This window comes from Hyla sarda, chromosome 9 (assembly GCF_029499605.1).
Source record: "Hyla sarda isolate aHylSar1 chromosome 9, aHylSar1.hap1, whole genome shotgun sequence".
NCBI classification, from domain to species: Eukaryota; Metazoa; Chordata; class Amphibia; order Anura; family Hylidae; genus Hyla; species Hyla sarda.
In genome coordinates, this window is record NC_079197.1 from 75647906 (window position 1) to 75670615 (window position 22710).

The window sequence follows — 22710 nt, forward strand, 5'->3', positions numbered from 1 at the left end:
CCCCACCTTACAGCTCCCGCGCATGCGAGCAGCAGGGTATCTTGGAGACACAGCAGAGAGCGGAGGACAGCACACGTGGGAGAAGTTTACAGCAGTGGGGGAGCTTCATATTCAGGTAATGGAGTAAATGTATTTTGGTGTATATATGTATGTATGGATGCATATATGTATGTATGGGTATATATGTATGTATGGGTGTATATATGTATGTATGGGTATATATGTATGTATGGGTGTATATATGTATGTATGGGTATATATATATGGGTGTATATATGTATGTATGGTGTGACGATCCGTCTTGGGGATTAGCTCTGGGATCGTCCTGGACCACGCCACAGGATGCGTTTCTTCTCAATAAACCAGCAAACAAACGCTTATAATGCAAATCTGGCACCTTGCCAGTTTTATTAGACAGGTTGCAGGTAAAGAAATAAACAAAAAGCAGGAACAAAACAAAATCCTAGACCGTCTGGTCACTGACTAAACAGATCAGCTTGTCCTGACTAACAACCGCTGAGCTTCCCTCAGCCGGTTAAACATATGTCCCCTGCAACCTTCTACTCACAATTCATGTCACTTTCTTTGAGCCACTCATAGCTCGGGCTGTGTACTCCTCAGCAGGCTCTGTCTCTTCCCTACAGCCCACATGCTGTCTCCTAGGAAGAGCCCACATTAGACTTAGTCTCCATCTCATATACACCTCTCTTCCCTCCTGCCTCATTACTTAAGAAGCAGGTGAGAGCTTCTGCAGGGTGAGCCAAGGAAATACACTGTTACGCCGAGCGCTCCGGGTCCCCGCTCCTCCCCGGAGCGCTCGCTACACTCCTCTCACTGCAGCGCTCCGGTCGGTTCCACGGACCCGGGGCGCTGCGATACCGCCTCTGGCCGGGATGCGATTCGCGATGCGGGTAGCGCCCGCTCGCGATGCGCACCCCGGCTCCCGTACCTGACTCGCTCTCCGTCAGTTCTGTCCCGGCGCGCGCGGCCCCGCTCCCTAGGGCGCGCGCGCGCCGGGTCTTTGCGATTTAAAGGGCCACTGCGCCGCTGATTGGCGCAGTGGTTCCAATTAGTGTTTACACCTGTGCACTTCCCTATATCACCTCACTTCCCCTTCACTCCCTCGCCGGATCTTGTTGCCATCGTGCCAGTGAAAGCGTTTCCTTGTGTGTTCCTAGCCTGTGTTCCAGACCTCCTGCCGTTGCCCCTGACTACGATCCTTGCTGCCTGCCCCGACCTTCTGCTACGTCCGACCTTGCTTCTGTCTACTCCCTTGTACCGCGCCTATCTTCAGCAGCCAGAGAGGTTGAGCCGTTGCTAGGGGATACGACCTGGTCACTACCGCCGCAGCAAGACCATCCCGCTTTGCGGCGGGCTCTGGTGAAAACCAGTAGTGACTTAGAACCGATCCTCTAGCACGGTCCACGCCAATCCCTCTCTGGCACAGAGGATCCACTACCTGCCAGCCGGCATCGTGACAGTAGATCCGGCCATGGATCCCGCTGAAGTTCCTCTGCCAGTTGTCGCTGACCTCACCACGGTGGTCGCCCAGCAGTCACAACAGATAGCGCAACAAGGCCAACAGCTGTCTCAACTGACTGTTATGCTACAACAGTTACTACCACAGCTCCAGCAATCATCTCCTCCGCCAGCTCCTGCACCTCCTCCGCAGCGAGTGGCCGCTTCTGGACTACGACTATCCTTGCCGGATAAATTTGATGGGGACTCAAAGTTTTGCCGTGGCTTTCTTTCCCAATGTTCATTACACTTGGAGATGATGTCGGACCAGTTCCCCACTGAAAGGTCTAAGGTGGCTTTCGTAGTCAGCCTGCTGTCTGGAAAAGCCCTGTCTTGGGCCACACCGCTCTGGGACCGCAATGACCCCGTCACTGCCTCCGTACACTCCTTCTTCTCGGAAATCCGAAGTGTCTTTGAGGAACCTGCCCGAGCCTCCTCTGCTGAGACTGCCCTGTTGAACCTGGTCCAGGGTAATTCTTCCGTTGGCGAGTATGCCGTACAATTCCGTACTCTTGCTTCTGAATTATCCTGGAACAATGAGGCCCTCTGCGCGACCTTTAAAAAAGGCCTATCCAGCAACATTAAAGATGTTCTGGCCGCACGAGAAATGCCTGCTAATCTTCATGAACTTATTCACCTTGCCACTCGCATTGACATGCGTTTTTCCGAAAGGCGTCAGGAGCTCCGCCAAGATATGGACTCTGTTCGCACGAGGCGTTTCTTCTCCTCGGCTCCTCTCTCCTCTGGTTCCCTGCAATCTGTTCCTGTGCCTCCCGCCGTGGAGGCTATGCAGGTCGACCGGTCTCGCCTGACACCTCAAGAGAGGACACGACGCCGCATGGAGAACCTCTGCCTGTACTGTGCTAGTACCGAACACTTCCTGAGGGATTGTCCTATCCGCCCTCCCCGCCTGGAAAGACGTACGCTGACTCCGCACAAAGTTGAGACAATCCTTGATGTCTACTCTGCTTCTCCACGTCTTACTGTGCCTGTGCGGATGTCTGCCCCTGCCTTCTCCTTCTCTTCTGTGGCCTTCTTGGACTCTGGATCTGCAGGAAATTTTATTTTGGCCTCTCTCGTCAACAGGTTCAACATCCCAGTGACCAGTCTCGCCAGACCCCTTTACATCAATTGTATAAACAATGAAAGATTGGACTGTTCCATACGTTTCCGCACGGAGCCCCTTCTAATGAGCATCGGATCTCATCACGAGAGGATTGAACTTTTGGTCCTCCCCAATTGCACCTCGGAAATTCTCCTTGGACTTCCCTGGCTTCAACTTCACTCCCCAACCCTGGATTGGTCCACTGGGGAGATCAAGAGTTGGGGGCCCTCTTGTTCCAAGGACTGTCTAAAACCGGTTCCCAGTAACCCTTGCCGTGACTCTGTGGTTCCTCCAGTAACCGGTCTCCCTAAGGCCTATATGGACTTCGCGGATGTTTTCTGCAAAAAACAAGCGGAGACTCTACCTCCTCACAGGCCTTATGATTGTCCTATCGACCTCCTCCCGGGCACTACTCCACCCCGGGGCAGAATTTATCCTCTCTCTGCCCCAGAGACTCTTGCCATGTCTGAATACGTCCAGGAGAATCTAAAAAAGGGCTTTATCCGTAAATCCTCCTCTCCTGCCGGAGCCGGATTTTTCTTTGTGTCCAAAAAAGATGGCTCCCTACGTCCTTGCATTGACTACCGCGGTCTTAATAAAATCACGGTTAAGAACCGCTACCCCTTACCCCTCATCTCTGAACTCTTTGATCGCCTCCAAGGTGCCCACATCTTTACTAAATTGGACTTAAGAGGCGCCTATAACCTCATCCGCATCAGAGAGGGGGATGAGTGGAAAACAGCATTTAACACCAGAGATGGACACTTTGAGTATCTGGTCATGCCCTTTGGCCTGTGCAACGCCCCTGCTGTCTTCCAAGACTTTGTTAATGAAATTTTTCGTGATCTGTTATACTCCTGTGTTGTTGTATATCTAGATGATATCCTAATTTTTTCGGCCAATCTAGAAGAACACCGCCAGCATGTCCGTATGGTTCTTCAGAGACTTCGTGACAATCAACTCTATGCTAAAATTGAGAAATGTCTGTTTGAATGCCAATCTCTTCCTTTTTTAGGATACTTGGTCTCTGGCCAGGGACTACAAATGGACCCAGATAAACTCTCAGCCGTCTTAGATTGGCCACGCCCCTCCGGACTCCGTGCCATCCAACGTTTTTTGGGGTTCGCCAATTATTACAGGCAATTTATTCCACATTTTTCTACCATTGTGGCTCCTATTGTGGCTTTAACCAAAAAAAATGCCGATCCCAAGTCTTGGCCTCCTCTAGCGGAAGACGCCTTTAAACGACTCAAGTCTGCCTTTTCTTCGGCTCCCGTGCTCTCCAGACCTGACCCATCTAAACCCTTCCTATTGGAGGTTGATGCCTCCTCAGTGGGAGCTGGAGCTGTCCTTCTACAAAAAAACTCTTCCGGGCATGCTGTTACTTGTGGTTTTTTTTCTAGGACCTTCTCTCCGGCGGAGAGGAACTACTCCATCGGGGATCGAGAGCTTCTAGCCATTAAATTAGCACTTGAGGAATGGAGGCATCTGCTGGAGGGATCAAGATTTCCAGTTATTATTTACACCGATCACAAGAACCTCTCCTACCTCCAGTCTGCCCAACGGCTGAATCCTCGTCAGGCCAGGTGGTCTCTGTTCTTTGCCCGATTTAATTTTGAAATTCACTTTCGGCCTGCTGATAAGAACATTAGGGCCGATGCTCTCTCTCGTTCCTCAGATGTTTCTGAAATTGAACTCTCTCCTCAACACATCATTCCTCCTGACTGCCTGATTTCCACTTCTCCAGCCTCCATCAGGCAAACTCCTCCAGGAAAGACCTTTGTTTCTCCACGCCAACGCCTCGGAATCCTCAAATGGGGTCACTCCTCCCATCTCGCAGGTCATGCGGGCATCAAGAAATCTGTGCAACTCATCTCTCGCTTCTATTGGTGGCCGACTCTAGAGACTGATGTGGTGGACTTTGTGCGAGCCTGTACTATCTGTGCCCGGGATAAGACTCCTCGCCAGAAGCCCGCTGGTTTTCTTCTTCCTCTGCCTGTCCCCGAACAACCTTGGTCTCTGATTGGTATGGATTTTATTACTGACTTACCCCCATCCCATGGCAACACTGTTATTTGGGTGGTCGTTGATCGATTCTCCAAAATGGCACATTTCATCCCTCTTCCTGGTCTTCCTTCAGCGCCTCAGTTGGCTAAACAATTTTTTGTACACATTTTTCGTCTTCACGGGTTGCCTACGCAGATCGTCTCGGATAGAGGCGTCCAATTTGTGTCTAAATTCTGGAGGGCTCTCTGTAAACAACTCAAGATTAAATTAAAAAAATTAAATTTTTCTTCTGCATACCATCCTCAATCCAATGGACAAGTAGAAAGAATTAACCAGATCTTGGGTGACTATTTACGACATTTTGTTTCCTCCCGCCAGGATGACTGGGCAGATCTTCTACCTTGGGCCGAATTCTCGTATAATTTCAGAATCTCTGAATCTTCCTCCAAATCCCCGTTTTTCGTGGTGTACGGCCGTCACCCTCTTCCCCCCCTCCCTACCCCCTTGCCCTCTGGTCTGCCCGCTGTGGATGAAATTTCTCGTGATCTTTCCTTCATATGGAGAGAGACCCAAAATTCTCTCTTACAGGCTTCTTCACGCATGAAGAGATTCGCGGATAAGAAAAGAAGAGCTCCTCCCATTTTTTCCCCTGGAGACAAGGTATGGCTCTCCGCTAAATATGTCCGCTTCCGTGTCCCTAGCTATAAGTTGGGACCACGCTATCTTGGTCCTTTCAAGATTTTGCGCCAGATTAATCCTGTCTCTTACAAACTTCTTCTTCCTCCTTCTCTTCGTATTCCTAATGCCTTTCATGTTTCTCTTCTTAAACCACTTATCATTAACCGTTTCTCTCCCAAATCTGTTCCCCCCACTCCTGTCTCCGGCTCCTCGGACATCTTCTCCGTCAAAGAAATCTTAGCATCTAAAAAGGTCAGAGGGAAAACCTTCTTTTTAGTGGATTGGGAGGGTTGTGGTCCAGAAGAGAGGTCCTGGGAACCTGAGGACAATATCCTGGACAAAAGTCTGGTCCTCAGGTTCTCAGGCTCCAAGAAGAGGGGGAGACCCAAGGGGGGGGGTACTGTTACGCCGAGCGCTCCGGGTCCCCGCTCCTCCCCGGAGCGCTCGCTACACTCCTCTCACTGCAGCGCTCCGGTCGGTTCCACGGACCCGGGGCGCTGCGATACCGCCTCTGGCCGGGATGCGATTCGCGATGCGGGTAGCGCCCGCTCGCGATGCGCACCCCGGCTCCCGTACCTGACTCGCTCTCCGTCAGTTCTGTCCCGGCGCGCGCGGCCCCGCTCCCTAGGGCGCGCGCGCGCCGGGTCTTTGCGATTTAAAGGGCCACTGCGCCGCTGATTGGCGCAGTGGTTCCAATTAGTGTTTACACCTGTGCACTTCCCTATATCACCTCACTTCCCCTTCACTCCCTCGCCGGATCTTGTTGCCATCGTGCCAGTGAAAGCGTTTCCTTGTGTGTTCCTAGCCTGTGTTCCAGACCTCCTGCCGTTGCCCCTGACTACGATCCTTGCTGCCTGCCCCGACCTTCTGCTACGTCCGACCTTGCTTCTGTCTACTCCCTTGTACCGCGCCTATCTTCAGCAGCCAGAGAGGTTGAGCCGTTGCTAGGGGATACGACCTGGTCACTACCGCCGCAGCAAGACCATCCCGCTTTGCGGCGGGCTCTGGTGAAAACCAGTAGTGACTTAGAACCGATCCTCTAGCACGGTCCACGCCAATCCCTCTCTGGCACAGAGGATCCACTACCTGCCAGCCGGCATCGTGACATACACCCTTTCCTTGCCACACTGCCACATATCCCCCCCCCCCCTTTGCTCAGACCACCGGGAAGGAGCACATGTATTTGAAAGGCAGAAACCATCTGCCTTTCCTTTCTCTTGGACAACTTTTGTCCCACAGTCTCTGAAGTCCTTGACTTTTTTCTTCCGGACTTTTACCAGCCACCAATTGCAAGTCTCTCGGTCACACCTCTCCAGTACCAGGTTCTTCACCCTAGTGTGGGCAGGGTTCTTGAAATTAAGGAGTGAGAGGACAGATGCTTCTAACCTTTGTCTTCTTGCTTGCCGGACCTCTGCCTCTGCTTCAGAGAATCTTTCGGCCTCAGTGGCTTCACCAACCACTGTCTTGTTCTCTGTACCGTCAGAGGACCTCTGACACGGGTCCATCTCAGTTTCAACTTTAGAGGACTTCATTCCGCCATATCCTGGTCTCTGCTCTCTTTTAGGACTTCCTGGTCCTCTTCCTTTTTCTCGCATTTTCGCAGCTTACACTGGAGCTTAGCGGACTTCATCCTCTCACTGTCAAGTAACTCTGTCAAGTCTCTGACAGTATCTTCCGAAGACAGCAATTGTTTCCTCAATTGTTCATTGACCGCCAGCACAGCCACCTGCTCGTAGAGTTGAGCTCCCAGCAAAACCAAGGCAGCTACGTGGGACCTTCTGCGCGTTTCGTTCTGCGCTTCCAGGCTCTCTTTTAAGATCTTCATGTCATCTTCCAGCTTTATATATTTCAGCTGCTCACTCTTGAGCTTTGTGGAGATAATCTTCTCACTGTCCAGCAACTGTTTCTTGGACTTCACTAACTCATTGATAGATTTTCCACTCTCACCAATCTGTTCAGATAAATCTGAGATCTCCTGTTGCAAGTTCTTGTTTTCATGGTTCAGAGTCTCAACTTGTTCCAGGGCTTCCTCATACTGCTCACGGAGCAAGTCATTGTCATGACGAGCAGATTGAAGAGCATGTGCAAGGGCACTCTGCTTTGACTTCCTCCTCCAGTTGTCTCTTAGCTTTAGAGACACTCTCCAGATTGCTGGCAAGATCATGAACTTCCATCTTCATTTCATTCTTCTCTTTTTCTATTTTTTCCATGGCTACCAGGCTAGCCTTGTGATCACTCTGCAGAGCCTGATATGCACCATGTAGAAGACTCACTTCTTCGTCCTGGAAGGACATCCGCTTGGCCAGACTCTGCACTTCACTCTCCTTGCTGGTCACAAGACCCTGGGAGCGGGACAGTTCATCCTGCAGAGCCACAAACTCCCTTCTGTGATGCTCCATGACTTTTTCCAGCTGAAGCCTCGCTTCTTGCTCTTTCTTGAAGTCAGCAAGTGATTTGTCCTTCTCCTCTGTCAAGCGATGTACCTCTTTTTCTTTCTCCAACAACTTCACATAAGCCATCTGCAGGGATTCTTCCAGATTCTGGATCTGCTCCAGTTTTTTTCCAAGGCCAGCTCATCTTTTCTGAGACCTTTTACTGACAGCGGTCTCCTCACTCTCGCTGTTAGACCTTGAGACATCCCCTGGTCCTCTGTCAGACACTCGACCCAGCTCTTCTCCATCTCTAGATGAAGTCTCCCCCTTTTTCGGGGTTGCGGCCACTTGTGCCTCATTATTATCATCCACAACAGGTGCCACTGACACGTGGCACTCTTCCTCTCCCACCACGTTGGCAACTCTGGAGACTCTCGCTAAACACTCCTGTCGGACCGGCAATCCCTTGGCGGTAAGTTTGTTGCCCCTAGCAACAACTTCAATGGCTCTTGGCACCAGCGAGTCAGGGAGATTCCTGATCAGTTCCTCTGAACTGTCTCTCGGCTTCTTGGCAGACTTTTCTTTTGTCTTGTCACAGTCTCCTTCACTTAGGACTCCGTCTGTGACCGTAAGTGCAGCCCCCAGCTCCACTGGTACTCTCTTCCGGAGTTTTGGTTTTTCCGCAGCTTCTATTCCAGTCACCACTTTAACTTGACTCGTGGACTGTTCTTCAGCTCCCCTAGTGGTCTGGCACACTCCCACCTGAGATATACCTAGGGTCTGCTGACATTCCCCGTCCTCAGCTTCTGCGGAGTTACTGTCCCCTGCTATGTGGTGAAAACCAAGTGTGGTGAGCCTATCAGGTGTTCCTGCTCTAGTTACCTGACTATCTTCCCACAACCGCTGAAAAAACGGAAAATCCTTCCCCAGCACTACTTCATACTCTAAGGTAGGCTCTATTGCAACCTTGTGACTTATGGTACCACAGGGAGTAGAAATACACACATTAACTGTTTTATAGCCCCAAATACTGGCTTGTATAGACACTATAGCGGGGTCTGGCTTTCTGCAGCTGGTCTTTACCAGACTTATTACACATTTTGGATCTAACAAAACAGTCATCTTTTTACCTTCTATTTCCAGCTCACACAGGTTTTCTTTTGTCCTGCGAGAGGTGGGAATAGAACTCTTTACATCAGAACACATTAACATAAGTGTTTCAAGAAAAACATTTTCAGCCTGCATGGGTTCACAATATACAGCACCATTCACACAGTCCAGTAGAGACCTCCCAGTCCTCACTCCTTCCGGAACCTTTGTGTGCGAACTCTCAGGTGCACTCTCGGCATCCCACAGCAGCCAGAAATACGGAAAGTCTCTGTCCAGTACAATTTTCCACTGTAAGTTCCGCACATACCTCCATCATATGGCTTACTGTCCCAAAACATGTATCAAAGGTAATTTGAACAGTCTTACCGAGCTCCGGGCGGGACTTCACAAATGGAATTATTTCTGGCATAATCCGAGATACAGTCTGGCAACAATCCAAGTCCACCCACAGTGGGATTCCGCCCACCGACAACTCACAGGACCTCGGCTTCGTCTTGGCGACCACCGGTTGTGGCCCACGTCGGATGCTCCCAGCAACAGCCTTTCGAGGTTGTCCCATTTTCTTGAAAAAAAATCTCGATCCGTTGCCCCTAGCAACGCTCCTCCACAGACACCAAACTGGGCTTGAACTCCTCTGCTGGGCTCCTCCGACTTGCAATCTTGCAGGGGGTTGCTCCTAGCAACAGCTCCTCTCCAACTCACTTGTTGGTTGCCCTTGGCAATGGGTTGCCCTTAGCAACGGCGTACCCGCATCCTCCACCAAAATGTGACGATCCGTCTTGGGGATTAGCTCTGGGATCGTCCTGGACCACGCCACAGGATGCGTTTCTTCTCAATAAACCAGCAAACAAACGCTTATAATGCAAATCTGGCACCTTGCCAGTTTTATTAGACAGGTTGCAGGGAAAGAAATAAACAAAAAGCAGGAACAAAACAAAATCCTAGACCGTCTGGTCACTGACTGAACAGATCAGCTTGTCCTGACTAACAACCGCTGAGCTTCCCTCAGCCGGTTAAACATATGTCCCCTGCAACCTTCTACTCACAATTCATGTCACTTTCTTTGAGCCACTCATAGCTTGGGCTGTGTACTCCTCAGCAGGCTCTGTCTCTTCCCTACAGCCCACATGCTGTCTCCTAGGAAGAGCCCACATTAGACTGAGTCTCCATCTCATATACACCTCCCTTCCCTCCTGCCTCATTACTTAAGAAGCAGGTGAGAGCTTCTGCAGGGTGAGCCAAGGAAATACACCCTTTCCTTGCCACACTGCCACAATGGGTGTATATATATATTTATGTGTGTGTGTATATATGTATGGGTGTATATATGAATGGGTGTATATATGTATGTATGGGTGTATATATGTATATATGTATGGGTATATATGTATGGGTATACAGTATATGTATGGGTATATATGTATAGGTATATATGCATGGGTATATATGTATATGTGTATGGGTATATATGTATATGTGTATGGGTATATATGTATATGTGTATGGGTGTGTACGGGTATATATGTATATGTGTATGGGTGTATATGGGTATGGGTGTATGGGTATATATGTGTTTGGGTATATATGTGTATGGGTATATATATGTATATGTGTATGGGTATATATGTATATATGTATGGGTGTATATATATGTATGGGTGTATATATGTATGTATGGGTGTATATATGTATGTATGGGTGTGTATATATATATATATATATATATGCGTGTAATTATGTATGGGTATACAGTATATGTATGGGTGTAGATATGTATGGGTATACAGTATATGTATGGGTATATATGTATAGGTGTATGAGTATATATGCATGGGTATATATGTATATGTGTATGGATATATATGTGTATGGGTATATATGTGTATATGTGTATGGGTATATATATGTATGAGTGTGTATGGGTGTATATATGTATGTATGGGTGTATATTTATATATATATATATATATATATATATATACACTCCCATACATACATATATACACCCATACATACATATACACCCATACATACATATACACCCATTCATATATATACCCATACATATATACATATATACCCATACATATACTGTATACCCATACATATATACCCATACATACCTACACCTATACATATACTGTATACCCATACATAATTACACCAATACATATTAATATATATATATATATATATATATATATATATATATATATATATATATATTAATATGTATGGGTGTAATTATGTATGGGTATACAGTATATGTATGGGTGTAGGTATGTATGGGTATATATGTATGGGTATACAGTTTATGTATGGGTATAGATGTATGTGTATATGTATGGGTATATATGTATATGGGTATGGGTATATTTGTAAATGTTTATGGGTGTATATGTATATGTGTATGGGTATATATGTATATGTATTTGGGTATATATGTGTATGGGTATATATGTGTATGTGTATGGGTATATATGTATATGTATGGGGGCGTGGCCTAGCGCTGAGAGAGAATAGTCGCATGTTGTGTTAGCTCCTCTATGGTTTCTCACATAAAGCAACAAAAAGCTACTTCTCCGGGATAATTTTGGGTCCAAACCTCTCACAATCCTTTGGGACATCAGTGAGAAGCTCTCCAGTAAATTTGTTTTGATTTACCAGACTTATTGTGGATAAAAAGTTTTGGCCTAGCAGACTCCATACCTCCTGCCTGTGAGGAAAAGTCCTGTCATCCAACTACAGAGGGGAATCACCTGACAGGACACTACAGAGCGGAGCCTCCATCTTTCCTCACAAGACTCTACAGAGCGGAGCCTCCATCTTCCCTCACAAGACACTACAGAGCGGAGCCTCCATCTTCTTTCACAAGACACGTCTCCATCTCATCCCTGCTGAGATTCTGGTGAGTCCTGCTCTATACAAGCTGACAGAAAACACTGATAACAGTCCTGTGCTCAGCCCCGCCGCCATCTTCCCTCCCCTGTCATCACCTCAGAGCTCCTGAGGAGAATACAGCCTGAACAGTAGTGTTGCTCGCGAATATTCGGAATACGAATTTTATTAGCGAATATCGCATATTCGCGAATATTCGCGAATATAGCACTATATATTCGTAATTACGAATATTCTTTTTTTTTTTTTTTTTCACAGTACACATCACAGTGATCACCCCTTTCTTCTTCCAGCTTGTGTGGTGTAAAGTAGGCTCAAATACTACTGTGTGAGACTGGCGAGCGAATTTTCGCATATGCGAAAACTACCATAAGCAAAAATTTACATATGTTAATTTTCGCATATGCGAATTTTCGCTTATGGTAATTTTTCCTATGCTAATTTTCGCACATGCTAATTTTCGCGTATGCGAAAATAAAACGCGACTATTATGAATATGCGAATTTAGCGAATATATGACGAATATTCGTCCATATATTCGCGAAATATCGCGAATTCGAATATGACATATGCCGCTCAATACTACTGAACAGCTGAGAGCAGAGTATATACTGCTGTATACAGTGCCCTAAGACTACAGATATACAAATAATTAAAGAGTACAATACAGAGTACTGAGTACAATACAGAGTACAGAGCTCCTGAGGAGAATACAGCCTGAACAGCTGAGAGCAGAGTATATACTACTGTATACAGCGCCCTAAGACTACAGATATACAAATAACTAAAGAGTACAATACAGAGTACAGAGCTCCTGAGGAGAATACAGCCTGAACAGCTGAGAGCAGAGTATATAACTGCTGTATACAGTGCCCTAACACCACAAGACATATAACTAAAGAGTACAATACAGAGTATATAACTGCTGTATACAGTGCCCTAAGACTACAGATATACAAATAAAGAGTACAATACAGAGTACTGAATACAATACAGAGTACAGTACAGAGTACAGAGTACAATACAGAGTACAATACAGACATAACTGTCCCAGGAATGCAGAGTATATATACAGTGTACTGACCTACCTGCCAGCACTACACAGCTCCTCTCTATATCTCTGTGCTCATTATAAAGCTCATACACTTGTTCCTCAGCAATAACCTGAAGAGATCACACAGGAGGAAAGTCCTCACTGTCTCTTTCCTTCATATAAAGTGCAATTACCCCTGAAGTGTCACAACTTCACTGCGCCCTCTAGTGGACAGTCTTTATATCTCATCTTACTTACACCAAAATGGCCTCCAATCCTCAAAATAAATGGAAAACCTCCAACAATCCTTCTATTAAAAAAACATCTGAGAACAAAGAACAAAAAACTCACCATGTACGCCGTACTGAAATGGAACTATTGCAATCTGATATATTGGGAACCTCCCATGGTTCTCAAAAAGAACAAGGTAACAGAATTCGGAACAAATCACCTAAAAAAAGTGTCACACCAAGTGATGCACTACCTCAAAGATCTACTTACGTCAAACGGAAAGAAAGAGATCCAGTTACACCAAATACAATTGGCAATAAATCAGCTACGGCGAGCCCAGAAACACACAAAGGGAGATGGGACGACGGAAACAACCATTCTACTCCATCTGATATGGAGGATGACTCTGACGACCCCATTACACAAATTCAAGCATCTAAAACCTCACCTGCATCAGAAGAATTAATGAAAGAGATGATGCTGTCCCTCAGAAAATCTATAAAAAAAGATCTCAATGACGCCATCACAAAAATCTCTGACAGATTGGACACTTTAGAAGAAAGAGTGACTGAAATAGATGAGAGAATTGAAGAAGTTGCATTCAATCACAACGGCCTCACTGACAAAGTCATTTCTCTTCAAGAGGAAATCTCTGCCATGAAAATCAAAATGGCAGACATGGAGGATAGAGGGAGGAGAAATAATGTCAAAATCAGAGGTGTACCCGAAACTGTTATGGATGCGGACCTGAAAAAATATGTCCAACACCTCATAGCAACACTGATTCCTACAGTGGACACCATAGAACTGACTGTGGACAGAGCTCAAAGGTTATATAAACCAAAACATCTACCGGAAGAGATACCACGAGACGTCATCACCAGGATCCATTACTTCCATGTCAAAGAACAACTGCTCGCTGAATGCAGGAAACTACAAAAAACCACCAGAACCATTCCAGCACCTGTCTCTATACACCGACCTCTCCCAATTCCCTCATACCCTACAAGTGGGGGTTCCCAACTAAAATCCTACTGACCAGAAATGGGAAAACCTATTCTATTGCCTCAGTGGAGAAAGGCAAAGAGCTCCTTCAGAAATGAGACATTCAAATTGACAATGCTCCAAAGGATGATCAGCGAAGATTCTCAAAGCTCAATACGGATTGGTCCCGAGTACCCGGGAGCAACCCAACATGAGGAACTATATAATTGTTAAAGAACTTACCCTTTTTCCTGCAACTTCCCCAGTTGCGCAGATATTGAATCTGCACTTTCCCGACAACACTACTCCTAATTGTTGGTTATATTAATTGAAAATGTTATGTTTGTTTTGTTGTTTACACAGATTTCTTTGTGTTTCAGTATGAGACGATATTCCTCCCTCCGAATTACCGGGTGCAGAAGCTTCCTCCTCCCCATGAATAAGACCCTCCAAAGGGTTCAGGTAAACACTACTCACTCACATCATTCCACTACTGATCCACCATGACAGTCCAATTTATGAGTTTAAATGTGAAAGGACTTAACAGCCCTTTCAAACGTTCCTTAATTTGGACAGAGGCGAGGAAAAATAAGGTTGACATCTTGTGTTTACAAGAAACACATTTTAAGGAGGGCGATCATCCTAATTTTTTAAACAAAAATTTCTCTAACATATTTTTGGCCAACTCAAAAAAGAAGTCAGCCGGAGTAGCAATAGCGGTTAGAAACTTTGTCGCCTTCAACCTAATAGAAATACTAAGGGATATCAATGGGAGATATCTGATTATTGTATGTGAGATTAATAATCAGTTGTTCACCATAGTAAACGCATACGGCCCAAACAGCTCAAAAGTTAATTTCCTTAACAAATTGATCAAAAAAATAAACCGTATAGCTGAGGGGAAGCTAATAGTTGTGGGGGATCTTAATGCGATTGCTGATCGCTCAGAGGATACCGCCTCACAGAGCTCCACTCCACCTACTCAACTAAAACAATGGTTTGCCCAACACGAATTCCTGGATATATGGAGGTGCGCTCACGCCAACGAAAGAGACTATACATTTTACTCAGCTGCACATAAAATCTATACTAGAATAGATTATTTTCTGTTGAAAAAAGACGCTTTGAATTATGTCAAAGACTGCTCAATATCTCAAATCACTTGGTCTGACTACGCCCCCATTTTTCTAAAAATTCATATTCCAAACCACCCTAGCAATACCTACATCTAGAAATGTAATGATTTTGTGTTGGGCAACCCACAAACTGTAAAGCTCATAAAGGAAAAATTTACAGAATTTATAGCCATAAATTCTCCTTCAACTGATGATCAATTCCTCTTGTGGAACTCAAGTAAGGCGTATATCAGGGGACTCATCATTCAGGCCACCTCAAAACAAAAAAGACTACATGAGGCTGAAATAAACCAAACTCTAACCAAATTATCCCAAATAGAAGCATCTCATAAACAGAACCCCTCCCAACAAGTAGAGACTGAACTTAGACAGATTAAACTACATCTACGCCAATTATTAGTTTCAAGATTCGATAAAAGAATGAGGAGACTTAAAATACTCTATTATAATGATTTCAATAAATCATCAAAATTAATGGCAAACAGAATAAATAAAATGCGAATTAAAACTAGATTAAGTCACCTAGAAAATCCCTCCAAAAAAAACAACATTTATCACCCCCAAGAAATTGCTGATGAATTCAGTAAATATTATTATGACTTATATAATCTGAATAAAGACCCCAATACTCATCAGCCAGACCTAGAAGAAATTAACAGCTTCCTAGACCGATGTGATCTCCCTCAAATTCCTGACAAATTCCATAGCTTCTTATCACGGCCGTTCTCCTCAGAAGAAATTCATACAGGAATCGGACAAGCCAAACTCCATAAATCCCCTGGCCCGGACGGTTATTCTACTTTCTATTATAAAACCTTTGCAGATACCCTGGTGCCTCTATTGGAAAAGGTTTTTAATGAGACTATGAGGTCTGGTAAGTTTCCGATAGAGATGCTGTCAGCGCATGTTGTCACATTACCCAAACCTGGTAAAAGCCCCACCTGGCCCTCAGCCCTACGACCAATATCATTATTAAATGAAGATATCAAAACTGTATGCAAGGCTTATAGCCAACCGTTTTCATCATTGGTGAGGACCAGGTTGGGTTTACTAAAGGCCGTCAAACCTATGATGGCACCAGACGAGTAATAGACCTAGTGGCACTAGCAGATCATAAACGGACGCCTTCTCTGCTCTTGTCACTAAATGCAGAGAAGGAGTTTTCTCTTTAGTGATGGAGCCCTTCGCCTCTCTAATTCGCAAATCCCCCAGCATTAAAGGAATTGATCATTCAATCAGTGAAAATAAAATCAGCCTCTACGCTGATGATGTCATTCTTCTTCTATCAGACCCACTCTCCTCACTCCTGACAACTCAAAAACTTCTGGATGACTTCGGTAAAGTCTCCTATTATAAATTAAATGAGAAGAAATGTTATTTATTGAGTATACATATGTCAAGGGAGGAGAAGGACATCATTGGTCAAAAATTTCCTTACAAATGGGCAGAAGAATCATTAACCTACTTAGGTATCCAAATCACTAATAATCCAAGAAATCTTATTAAAAGTAATTACCCCAACTTAATAACATCCCTGGGTAAAGAATTAGATGATATAAGTAAGAATGAGACAGGCTGGCTGAGTAAGTTGACTTTATATAAGATGTTTATCTTACCGAAAATCTTGTATAGGTTCAGAGCCCTACCTATCCCAACTCCCAAATATATATTCAATGCTCTGCAGAAACAACTCCTGAAATTTATATGGGGGTTCCCCTCCGAGAGTCGCACAAAAGATTTTTCTAGGCCCCATTAAAGATGGAGGATTTGGTTTGCCAAATATAGAGGCTTACTGGAAGTCCACCATATTATCCCAAACCAAAGCCTGATTAATACCAGAACGTGGCAACATTGGTTGGCAACGTGTAGAGAAAGAGACGCTAAATGTAGACAATTGGTCAAATGTATTACTAGTCGCAGGAAAACTGCTTCCTATTAAAAGATTTACTGTTCTACCACCAGTCAAAGCAATGCTAAAACTGTGGGCAGATTACAGCAAGTCAGAGAGAAATCCCCATTCTGGTTCCCAATGTAATATTCCCCTCTCCTCCCTCGTCCTATACACCTCCTTGCAGGACGTCTCCACCTGGTCAGATAAGCAAATAAAATATGTCTCAGATCTTTTTGAAGGGGACCGTCTTCTTTCCTTCCATGAATTACAGCTCCGCTATGGCCTCCCAGATATAGAGGAAGCTACATTCCAAATAATACAGAAATCCATTAAAAACTTATCCCATAAAGATGTCAACCTCCCCCAATTCCTAGCAGACACCCTACACAATCCGCACTCATACCTAGAGAAAGGTTTAGCGTGGTCCTATAAATTCTTTAATGAAAACGGATATAATGAGGCAAAATTCTCCCATCTAGGAAAGTGGGAGAACGATCTCAAATTAACGTTGAATTCCATGAGATGGGAGAAAGCGTTCTTCTTGGCTAAGAAGTCTACCCGATGTGCTTCCCACTGGGAATCGTATGCTAAAGTGTTAATGAGATGGCATTATACGCCGCTCCGTCTATCTACAATGTATCCTTTCACTTCTATGGATTGCTGGAGGGACTGCGGTGGAATTGGATCCATCAAACATATTCTATGGAGCTGCCCAAAGCTCAAGCACTTTTGGTCAAATATAAATTCATTGATTAAAGATTTATTGATCTCCCCGATCTCATTAACCCCTGAGTTGGAAAAAACAACGTAGTCTCAAGGTGATAACAGGTGCTCAACCCCAAGTGCAATTGTGCACTCATACAATGGGGTAGAGGACCCGCACCTATGGACAAAAGTGGGGTTTCAATCCTGTGGTAAATATATACAATGATATTAGCTAATCCTCAAAACTGATGTAAAAATGAGACATTAGCCAGTATATCCTTATATGAAGGACATACCTGAGCCCGCACACCACGCCAAGGTTTCTCATGTTATGCGGGACCTAACCACCAACCTTTTTTGCCTGGCCAGATGCATAGAACCAGGAACCAGATATACAGCAGCCTAAGGTCCAACTTGCAGACTGCTCCCCAGTCGCCTCCAGTGTGAACTCAGCACACATACAATGGGAGGGGGGAGACAGGCTACAAGCCCCACCCTTGCTGGTTTATATATAGCAGGCCTCACAGGTGAAACCCCCAATGCTACCCAATAAGATAAAAGGGTGCATTGGTATAAGCCTTAAAAGACGCTTGCCGGCTTATATTTGCATGGACATGGCTATAGCAGGAAACTCAACCCCAAGTGCAATTGTGCACCTTCGCTGGGGTGGAGGCCCTGCACTTGTCAACCGCTGCTAAGGGCGATGTCCCCAGCAAAAATTGCATACAATGGAGAATGCCTGCAGACGGTCACAAGTACCACAATCACATCCTGACACCTGATAAACGTGTATATAGATGCAAACAACATGACTGACTTTAAACAGAGAGACAAAACAACGTAGTCTCAAGGTGATAACAGATAACCCCTGAGTTGGCCCTGTTATTTATTGACATAGAGAATATTCCATTCCCCCAGCGAATCCCCATATGCCACATATTTCATGTATCCAGACTCCTCATTACGAGGCGCTGGAAAACTCCAAATATCCCAGACATCCAAGAAGTCATCGATAACGTCTCCACCAATGGGTCATATGAATGGGCTCTGGCAAATCAACAAGGGTGTGGGGAAAAGATGAGACACAAATGGAAATCCTGGTTTACAAAATTCCCTCAATCGGCCAATAACTTCTGTGATGGTTCCACGTAAATTCTGCTCTAAGCCACAGCCGGACCAATATATAAGACCTGGATAATGGATCAGGGACAGTTACGTGTATTACATATGACATCACACATGACATCACTGCTGGACCAATATATAATACCTGGATAATGGATCAGGGACAGTTACGTGTATTACATATGACATCACACATGACATCACTGCTGGACCAAAATATAATACCTGGATACTGGATCAGGGACAGTTACGTGTATTACATATGACATCACACACTGAGCTTAAATATAGCAAAACTGGAGATGGGGACGCACCTGGTGAATCCGGAATATTACTTCCCATTCATATCAATAATAATAGTGAGTATAATAATAGTAACAACTCTGATTTTGTGGCGTTTCCTATAATAGTTTATAATATAATTGTAGCACTAAATCTCCATATCTATTGTTTACTAGAACATGAAGGTCTCATACTGAACATTGTGTTCTCTGTTATTATACAGTTAGGTGGTATTGTTATTACCCCTTATTATACCCCATTATTTACACTGCTGACAAATCCTACATAACCCAGGATCTCACAGATCATCGTGTATATGGACATGTATACACCATTATATTCCCCCACCCACTGGACTCTTCTGGTTAGATCTTCCCTATTACCGTGTTCATATTGGAGATCAGTCCGGACCTTCCGCGACATCAGATCCACACGTCATTTATACTAAGTATTAGTGCGGTTATTGTGAGTCCATTATATGTCATGTCTGCAGCATTATTATCCCATTTATTGTCTTTTGTTTATCCTTTGTTACATTCTAAAATCCTTTAATAAAAACCAAGTTGAAACATATATGTATATGTGTATGGGTATATATGTATATGTATGTGTGTATGGGTGTATATGTATGTGTGTATGGGTGTATATGTATGTATGGGTGTATATATGTATGTATGGGTGTGTGTATATATATATGTGTTAAGGCTAACGCAGTTAGCCTGTATTTGTGGGAGGGGCGGGGTTTTCTCACTATATAACCTGCGGCAGCGTCTTTCCGGCACGCTGCGCATCCGGTTACGTGACGTCAGCAGTCAGCTGACAGGAACAGTGTCCAGCGTGGAAAGCGGCGGCCAGCGTGGGCAGCGGCATCCAGCGGGGTAAGTGTGCTGCCTTGATCTCGGGTCCAGCGGTCCCGGCGGGGCGCAGTGGTGCCCCGGGGCCCGGTAAGTAGTTAGGCTGGATCCGAGATCGATGGCAGCATGATTTTCAATATTCTGTTGAGCGGCGCCGTCCGCAACGTTCGGGGTACTGGTAGCGGGGGGGGGGGCGGGATCTCTGGCCCCACGGACACGCCGACCCCACCTCCGCTCGCAGCGTCCGGGGGTACTGGCGGCGGGGGGGGCGGGGTAGGATCTATGGTCCCACGAGGTCGGGCCAGGCAGGGGCACGTTAACCCTACCTCCTTTCGCAGCATCCTGGGATACAGGTAGCGGGGGGGGCGTAAGATATCTGGCCCCACGAAGTCACAGGCCAGGCAGGTGCACGCTGACCCTACCTCCTTTTACCCCCGTCTCTCTTAAACCCCCCCCCCCCCCCCGGCTGGGGGGGGCACAAGGGGTTAAGGTTTTGGTTGTTTTCCACTTGTTACAGACATTGTTGTACTGCTGGGCACTGCTAGACTGTGTCAGGGCTGTGTTATCGGTCATCACCCTCAACAATTGAGGGGGGGACCAGTTAGGTGAGGGGGTTCATGCCCCCTCCCCTGTGTTATATGCTAGTCCTGGAAAAAAAAAAAAAAAAGAATACTTTAATGTTGTAAGGTAGTTTATGTCATACAGCGTTTTATTATAGGTGGGCATTATGTTGTTTCGTACCAATTACTTTCTGACCTCAGCATATTGTCAACCCAGTCCAGGCTGCGGCTTAGGGGGGGAGGTTCACTCGCCCTCCCCATGTCACTATATGATTCACTTTTTGCGCATGTTACCGCAGCTCCCAATTTCTACCACTAGGCACTACCAGTGGGGTTACATCGATCAAGCTGGTATGTCAATCCACGTCACTGTTGGGCCCGCATCACATCCAGTCACGACCATTAGATTGCATTTGTAGCATATATCACGGCTTGTAGATATACCTCTAGACAGCCTCTGCAACCTTGTCCCCGGCACAGTCAATACAGGTGACATCAGGTGGCGTTGATTCAGTGTGCATATAGGTATACCCCATTCGCTCAGTAGATGTTTTGTTTTCACTAGTGTCATGCATAGGATATGTTAGTCATAGTTTATACGGCAATAGATATAGCATCCACTTCCTGGCATATCACACGGTACCCCATGATTTTCACCTTGCACTCTTGATGGTAATGCACTCATGGTAATTGTCATGTTCACTCTGTATAGTATAAACTCGCATGCATATGGTAATCCTCCAGTTAGAGGCAGTGGGCTACGCTGCTTTCGCCCGCACGCACGCTAAATTCAGGTACATACATGCGCTTACATGGGGGCTACATCGTTTAAAGTTCCTTTATTTTCGGGACACACGTAGGTTTGTCACGCAGTTCATATACAGGTTGATTTGGTTTCATGAGGTAGTATCAGATGGCGCCGAATGACATGTAGTGTTTTTTACCATAGGTAAAGGTCAAGTCTATGCTTGAGGTCTTGGTAATTAGCAAGCACGTCTTATTGTTGTTTTCTTAGTTTAAGGTGTCGGTCAAGTGGTTGTGGCTACATTACGCTGTTAGGCCCGCGATAGATTCGTGATCATTCAGGTAGGTTCTAGTCTGCAACAACTTGGCAATCTGGAGTCAGTCAGCTTGCAGGTTCGACGTATTCAATTAATTAATCCTTGTCTGCAAGGTACCCAGCAGTTTCGGCGTGTAGCGGCCGGTAGGTTCTCGAGGTGCAGGATCTGTGGTGACATAAGCAATTTTAGGTATAGGTAAGCAGTCGCTATGCAGCAATTTTGCAGCGGTAATGTTAGCCAGCTATCCATGTAGCATAACGTCATGTTGTTATTTGTGCTGTTTTAAGGTTGGCAGTCATAGTGTCACAAGCGGCAGTCGGGCGGCAGCAAGCGATATATCATATTGGTGTTCCCAGCATCTGTTTTCATGCTCAGGTAGGGGTATATGGGTTACCCAACACGTCTTTGGGTTCTCGTCCCAATTGTTGATGTGGTTTACTTTTGGGGTGTTAACTATTTATTCTGTTTGTCATTGGTTGCTAGGTGCATATCTGCCCACGGTATTTTCAGTACGGACATTCTACTGTCGGAGCAATCTGCATAATTCAGGTTTCAGGTGAGTGCGGTTCTGATAGGTAGGGTCTGCTTTGGGTGCTGGTTTTGAGTAGCTGTTATTACTTCACAGGTCAGGTTCCAAGCTAAGGATTGGATCAGCATCGTATCACCTTCCATCAATTTTTGGAGCAAGGGCGTTAGTCGTGTAAGTAAGCCAGTCATCAGCCGCTGGAGGCTGGAGTGAGCATTAGCATTGAACGGTTGTCACATATTTTATATCTTTCCAGGTGGGGTTGTTAGTCAGCTGGTATACAGGTAGATATATGTTTTTGTTTCATTTACCCATCACGACTTTGGGTAAAAAATCGTTTGCGTTAGCCGGCACCAGCCCAACACGTCCTTGGGCTCCCGAGGGCTGGCCACGTGTCACTAGTCACTGGTATGTATGGTTGCACCTTGGCACTATGTCACAAATTTGCAGAGGTCTGTCACGGCTTCAGACCTCACCGTGTTTTTCCCTGTTAGGTTGCTGACAGTCTATTAGGGTAAGTCATCTCGATTCTTGTTAGTACGCCTGGTTGTTAGGGGCATGGTAGTTGACAGCGCTGGTTGGTTATGGTGCAGATTTTTCTTTTTGGTAATTGTGTAATTTTTGCAAGGATGTC

At 45.5% G+C, this 22710-nt stretch overlaps 1 long non-coding RNA gene across 1 annotated transcript; it reads left to right on the top strand.

Annotated features, from left to right (window-relative positions):
• Positions 1 to 21567: 21567 nt before the first annotated feature.
• On the top strand, positions 21568 to 22321 carry LOC130290344 (uncharacterized). Its single transcript, XR_008847578.1, has 3 exons — positions 21568 to 21925; positions 22034 to 22106; positions 22176 to 22321. It is a non-coding gene; the product is annotated as an uncharacterized LOC130290344 (long non-coding RNA).
• Positions 22322 to 22710: the final 389 nt, after the last annotated feature.